Genomic DNA, 7,445 nt, shown 5'->3' on the forward strand with positions numbered 1-7,445 from the left:
ATAGAGAGAATAGAGGGTGACACATTTATTATGAATCTTTCCAACTAGAATCCAATATCTACCATTGCAATCCACCCACTTGCTTTCCAGGTGAAATGGGCAGGATCTATGGGAAAGGATGGCTACACCACAGGAGATAGAGCATGTTGGTAAACTGAGGGGGAGAGTGCAATGGAACATGTGATTCCTGAATGGATACCACGCCGCCTTCTGGTCAGCGAATTATTTTATTGCAAGACATCTCTTATGAGGAGAATTAAGACCTTTTACATTAGGACTTAAAAATGTCGCCGTTATAGAGCGAGATCAGATCATGGTATGAAACATCTAGGGTCATCTGTGTAAAGTCCAATAGAGTCTTTTGGGGCGTGTGCATACTTCAAACTATTAAATCACAGAAAAAATAAAATAGGGAACACAAATGAGACACAAACAGAAATAGCGTCCATAAAGGAGCTAGAGATTCCGTCACTAGGGAACCGTGACAGAAAGGTAGAAAAGGCTGGCAGTCGGGCCTAAAAGGGAAACTCACCGACTACCCCAAGTTGCCATACGAGAGTGCAAAATCTAGTCATCATAGTAACAATTGTAGAAAGAAATATCAAATGTAGCATAACATAGTACTATTCTTAATCTCAATGTAACCAGAGGAGGTAAAGGCTAAGAACCTGGTCTTTTATACTATTTAGGTACTACCAACACAGTTATAAGGGCAACAGGATGTTAGATGAATCAGTCATGCTTTGCCTGAACACCCAATCATTCTAGAAAGGTATAGTGAAACGTAAGAGTGGAAAGAATATCAGACTATATTATTATTATATTATACTATATTATTATATTATTGCTACTATATAGCAATTAAAGAGCACAGGACATAAAGAGAAATAGACACGTTTTAAACCCATAACGAGAACAAATAAATCTGGCCCAGAAATAGATCCATGCCCACTTAGTCCCAGATGGCACATGCTACAGTAGGAAACAAACTCTGAGTGTCTGCAACAGTCTTACTGCTTTAGCATATTACTTCAAGATGGAAGACCACTCCTGCGGGATTGCTTTAGGTATAGTGTCTTGTGGGATTTTTTATGTTGATAGTCCTTCATTTTCAGAATAGTAGGGCCATCCTCAGGTGAAGGTATCACTGTGAAGGCGCCGTTTTGCATTACAATAACCTTAGTAGGAAAGCCCCATTTGTATTGCACATTCCCTTGGGTGGAATAGACGTCTTTTGGCCAGCATCGCATGAGAAATATCTGCAGATTATCCAGGCACTCAGCTGTGGATGAGGAAGACAAAGCAGCCCGTAGAATGCATTCTTTAATATGAAAAACGTGGACCCTGAGCCGAGTGTCCCTCGGTGCTTGGATAGGGGCCTGTTTGGACTTTGGGTGTCTATATGGATCCTATCAAAAAGAAGGTCCGCTGCAGAAGCCTTCGGTGGAAGTTTCTGAAAAGAGGACCGTGACATAATCATAAAGCTCAGCATTTTGTAACAGAATCCAGAACGCCCATTATTCTGATATTATTTCTCCGAGACCTGTCTTCTAAATCAATGACTTTATCACGAATAGAGACCGTGTCTTCCTGAAGGGTGTCATGTGCTGAAATCAGATCTTTGTGAGATGCAACAATCTCTCTAATCTTAGTCTGTACGAGTGCCAATCTCACTGATATCAGACCTCAAAGCTTGAATATTAGAGTTAAGTTCTGAGGTTATTTCAGTCCTTAAATGCAGATAACATAGAATGTATAGAGCGTAGAGTAACAGGACCATCTAGAGCAGGCATTCCCAACCACGGTCCTCAAGGCACACTTACAGTGCAGGTTTTTGTGATATCCAGGCTTCAGCACAGGTACTTAATTAGTAGCTCAGTTATCATCTGTGCTGCAGCCCGGATATCTCTAAAACCTGCACTGTTGTTGTGCCTTGAGGACCGTGGTTGGGAATGCCTGGTCTAGAGTGTCTTAAGACGTCTTCTGCCATTACAGCTGGGCTGTGCGTCTGACAAGAAGAAGCAGATGATGTAGCGGTCTCAGAAGGACCACCTGAATTTGAGGTACCAAAGGGATGGACAGGTGGGGCCAATTTGGTACATTTTAACCTTTTTTGGAGGCATGGTAAGCCGGCTCCAAAGAGACTGACCTCTCAGAGATACTAAAATACAAACGATCTATAAATAAAAGGAGCAGTAGTACGCTGTCAGGAGGTTACACCAAGATGACTCGGTTCAAAATTACATTCTTAGTCGGGGTGATGGGGGTATCGAGGCCAAAATTTCAAGTAAACCTGATGTAATACAACTCAAATAACACGGTAATGACCGATAAATTCCACTAGAGGTCAGCGTGATCACAGACGTGAAGCGCTCAGCACAGAGAGACACAAATGGCAAAATATATTCAGTGGATGAATCCACAAAATAATATACTGTGAGGTTGTAATCAGAGTGTAATGAGCTGTACTCAGTCGATAGTTGATACTGGGCTCTGCTTGTAGACTGAGAGGAAGTAGATTATAGTGGTACCATATAAATAGAATGTAGTTTCACCTCCAGGCAAATGCCTCAGTTTAGTGTAGTGACCCCGTTCCAGCAGCCAGGACACTTATTTAGCAGCTTATATCAATTATAAACCTTATGAGATGGCCGGGCACCAGGATCCAAAATGGCAGCCACCTTCCTTCCCAATATCACCACCGGGCTCTGGTGACTGTGGGCAGCCTGTTCTGTCCCCAGCAGTAGTGGAATCTGCGCACCCATGTGAGTGGGAGAGCAAGTGATCCCGACTGAGCCAAAAGCGCCTCCTAGTCAGGTGGCCGGAGCGTACAGGAAAGCCTGGGCGCACTTAGCCCCAGAATACAGCCCATGGCCTCAGCAGTGTCACTGGGGTAAGCGACTTTAGGGCAGGAGGAGTGGGGGACGTAATAGATTGGGTTTTGGTCCCAGTGGCGGCTGAGAGCTATCAGGTAGGGTAGATAAGAAGCCACTTAGTGAGGAGAGGTCCAGAAAGCACATCTGAATGGACTCAGGCCTCGGCCCTCTTATTTATTATTTTTTTTATACTAACAGGGGTGACAGGTGTGGTACATCCCTGCAAAGGCAGATCCAATCTCTCATCAGACTCTGCTGTCTTCCCTGCACTCTCACTCAGATGTTCACTGCTGCCAGTAGCACACGTATGAGAAGCAGAAGTATGGCGGCAGCTGTATAGATTCTGATATGTAATTCTCTGTATCATACTAACCGTACACACACCATCCTTATGACTATTGAGAGAATAGAGGTAATACACTGATGATGGGATTGTAAGAGTGCATTATAACCTAGCAGATGATGATTACAGGGTATCATATGGTGTATTGCATGTAAAGTACCTTGTTCCACACCTACTCTGCTGTAGCAATATACCTTATATAAGGGTGAGTAACACATGTACAGGCTTACCAGCGTATGATCACACACATAAAGGAATGCTACCTTACCAATGCTTCCAGGAGTAACGTTAGGAGACATTTCTCTGATCCATCAGCTCATATGACTGATGTTATTGTTCATCTAGAATCTCCAATTCATACGCTATGTTCCCCATCCATTGTTTTACATTGGTGCTGACATAGGACTTGGCGAGTGACTACATCTCCATTTATACTTCATGGTTAGTTACCAGTACAAGAGAGAGATATATCTAAGTCTTATTATAATATTACATTTGTTATTGTGAGAGTTCTTAGGAGGGTGGACACAATGATAGTCTGAGACAATATTATAAAGCCTTCATTAAAAGTTATGTTTTATTATACACACACATTTACAATTAAATGTCCTAGAGAGTCGTCTTCTCCTATTGTTTACAAGATTAATATTGTTACAGAAAATGTCACATTTCCTTAATGTATTTTATTTCCAGCAGATGGACACACAAGCAGGAATATCTCAGAAGGACATCTAATGTTATCCCCGGATTGTGGCATAAAAGATAATGACAGTAGACAGGATTCTCCTGGAGATAACCCCATTACCCCAATTATACATCCAGCTCTATCAGCTGATCCCTCTGATCCTGGGAAATGTTCTCCTGATCACTCTGATATTGGTGCATCTGTTACAGCTCTGACAGTAGATACAGAGTTTCCCTGTTCTATAGATGCCAAATGTTTTACACAGAACACAAAGCCTATTAACCCACACACAGGTAAGGCAGGTGAGAGGCCACTGATATGTTCTGAGTGTGGGAAATGTTTTACATACAAATCACAACTTGTTATACATAACAGAAGTCACACAGGTGAGAAGCCTTTTCCATGTTCTGAGTGTGGGAAATGTTTTGTATGGAAATCAGATCTTGTTATGCATCAGAGAAGTCACACAGGTGAGAAGCCATTTTCTTGCTCTGAGTGTGGGAAATGTTTTACACAGAAATCACAACTTGTTACCCATCAGCGAAGTCACACAGGTGAGAAACCATTTCCATGTTCTGAGTGTGGGAAATGTTTTGCACAGAAATCAGATCTTGTTACACATCAGAGAAGTCACACAGGTGAGAAGCCATTTTCTTGCTCTGAGTGTGGGAAGTGTTTTACACAGAAATCACAACTTATTCCACATCAGCGAAGTCACACAGGTGAGAAGCCATTTCCATGTTCTGAGTGTGGGAAATGTTTTGCACAGAAATCAGATCTTATTGTGCATCAGAGATGTCACACAGGTGAGAAGCCATTTCCATGTTTTGAGTGTGGGAAATGTTTTGCACAGAAATCATATCTTGTTAGCCATAACAGAATTCACACAGGTGAGAAGCCATTTTCTTGCTCTGAGTGTGGGAAATGTTTTACACAGAAATCACATCTTGTTACACATCAGCAAAGTCACACAGGTGAGAGACCATTTCCATACTCTGAGAGATAAGCTCTTGTTGCACACAATAGACATCACTCAGGTGAGGGACCATATTAGTCTTCTGGAGTATACTTATCTTTGCCTTGTATTGTTCCTCAAGATCCTGTCTTATCTCATATGCTTTTTGCAATATACATGCTACAGCAGGGTGAAATAACCCAGTACCAATCCTAACTGTCTAGCTGAGCTCCAGTTGTGGGTGATGCCAGTTGGCTGTGACTCGATTTTAGTGAAACAGGTCCTGATAGAAGCTCACCAACAAGGGGCAGGGCTACAGCTCAGCTTTACCTACCAACCAGATGTCAGGAATCTGCATTCTCCCTTGCATCACTTCCTGTGAACAGGCGTCTCCTGGCTTCAGTCCTCTGTCTTGAGAGTATCCCCTGTGAATTGGACCTGTAGAACTGCAGGTTCCAGCAGTTTAGTTCCAGTCTTCAGTCTCCTGTAGCCTGGCTTAAACAGTGCTTCTAGTTAACAGCATTTACTCCCGGTGCACTACTGAGCCCAGCCAGCAATCAGCAGTGCATTGCAGAATTACTCTCCTGATGAATCGTTAACTTCAGATAACACACAGCTGATCTTAACACCCAATCCATAGGGGTGTGTTCTCATAGAGATGCAACATCCAATCATCACAGACCAAGGGGTATAAACTCCAGTTCCTGGCTCAGTCTCATTGCCTCGGACGAGTCGCATTTGGTGTGTCAAGGTCTCCTGGTTCCTGTCTCCAGTAGTTCCCCATGGATATTATCATCATTTCATTACATTCATCATTCTGCATTTCTCCTGCTTGTTCCAGACTCCAGCCACAGCCTGCCACAGTTCATCAGCAGTAATAGACTCTCCTCAGATGTTATTCATTGCCTAACTTGTGCACCTTATTACCAGCATTCCATTCTGTGCATTGCATCCAGCACTTATCAAGCATGCTGAGTTAGGACTGTCTCCTGCCTGGGCCTTGCTTGGCTAAAGAACTTTTATGTTACAGAGACTGTGTGCTTTTACAAGTATTACCGGAGTTCTGTCTTCTAAACCATTCACATTTATTTACCAAGTTATTCCACGTTTAGTTATCAGAGACTGTGCTTTGCAAGTATAACCGGAGTTCTGTTTTCTCTAACGTCCTAGTGGATGCTGGGGACTCCGTCAGGACCATGGGGAATAGCGGCTCCGCAGGAGACAGGGCACATCTAAAGAAAGCTTTTAGGATCACATGGTGTGTACTGGCTCCTCCCCCTATGACCCTCCTCCAAGCCTCAGTTAGGTTTTTGTGCCCGTCCGAGCAGGGTGCAATCTAGGTGGCTCTCCTAAAGAGCTGCTTAGAAAAAGTTTTTTAGGTTTTAAATCTCAGTGAGTCCTGCTGGCAACAGGCTCACTGCATCGAGGGACTTAGGGGAGAGATTTTCAACTCACCTGCGTGCAGGATGGATTGGAGTCTTAGGCTACTGGACATAGCTTCAGAGGGAGTCGGAACACAGGTCATCCTGGGGTTCGTCCCGGAGCCGCGCCGCCGACCCCCCTTACAGATGCTGAAGATCGGAGGTCCGGAACAGGCGGCAGAAGACTCTTCAGTCTTCATGAAGGTAGCGCACAGCACGGCAGCTGTGCGCCATTGTTGCTTCACACTTCTCACTGACCAGTCACGGAGGGTGCAGGACGCTGCTGGGGGCTCCCTGGGCAGCAATATTAAATACCTTTAGTGGCAAAGAATACATCACATATAGCCATTAAGGCTATATGTATGTATTTAACCCAGGCCAGATTTCTCAAAACCCGGGAGATAAGCCAGCCGAAAATGGGGCGGAGCTTATTCTCCTCAGCACTCAGCGCCATTTTCCTGCTCAGCTCCGCTGTGAGGAAGGCTCCCAGGACTCTGCACTGCACTACAGAAACAGGGTAACAAAGAGAAGGGGGGCATAATTTGGCGATATTATATATATTAAAAGCGCTTATAACAAAAACAACACCTTTTAGGGTTGTTTATATACATTTATAGCGCTTTTGGTGTGTGCTGGCAAACTCTCCCTCTGTTTCCCCAAAGGGCTAAGGGGGTCCTGTCTTCGATTAGAGCATTCCCTGTGTGGCTGCTGTGTGTCGGTACGTGTGTGTCGACATGTATGAGGACGATGTTGGTGTGGAGGCAGAGCAATTGCCGGTAAGGGTGATGTCACCCCCTAGGGAGTCGACACCGGAATGGATGGCTTTAGTTATGGAATTACGTGATAATGTTAGTACATTACAAAAGTCAGTAGATGAAATGAGACGGCCGGAAAACCAGTTAGTACCGGCTCAGGCGTCTCAGACACCGTCAGGGGCTGTAAAACGTCCCTTACCTCAGTCAGTCGACACGGGTACCAACACAGATGAATCTAGTGTCGACGGTGAAGAAACAAACGTATTTTCCAACAGGGCCACACGTTATATGATCACGGCAATGAAGGAGGCTTTGCAGATCTCTGATACTGCAGGTACCTCAAAAAGGGGTATTATGTGGGGTGTGAAAAAACTACCTGTAGCTTTTCCAGAATCATAGGAATTGAATGA

Source organism: Pseudophryne corroboree (assembly GCF_028390025.1).
Source record: "Pseudophryne corroboree isolate aPseCor3 chromosome 3 unlocalized genomic scaffold, aPseCor3.hap2 SUPER_3_unloc_30, whole genome shotgun sequence".
NCBI lineage: Eukaryota > Metazoa > Chordata > Amphibia > Anura > Myobatrachidae > Pseudophryne > Pseudophryne corroboree.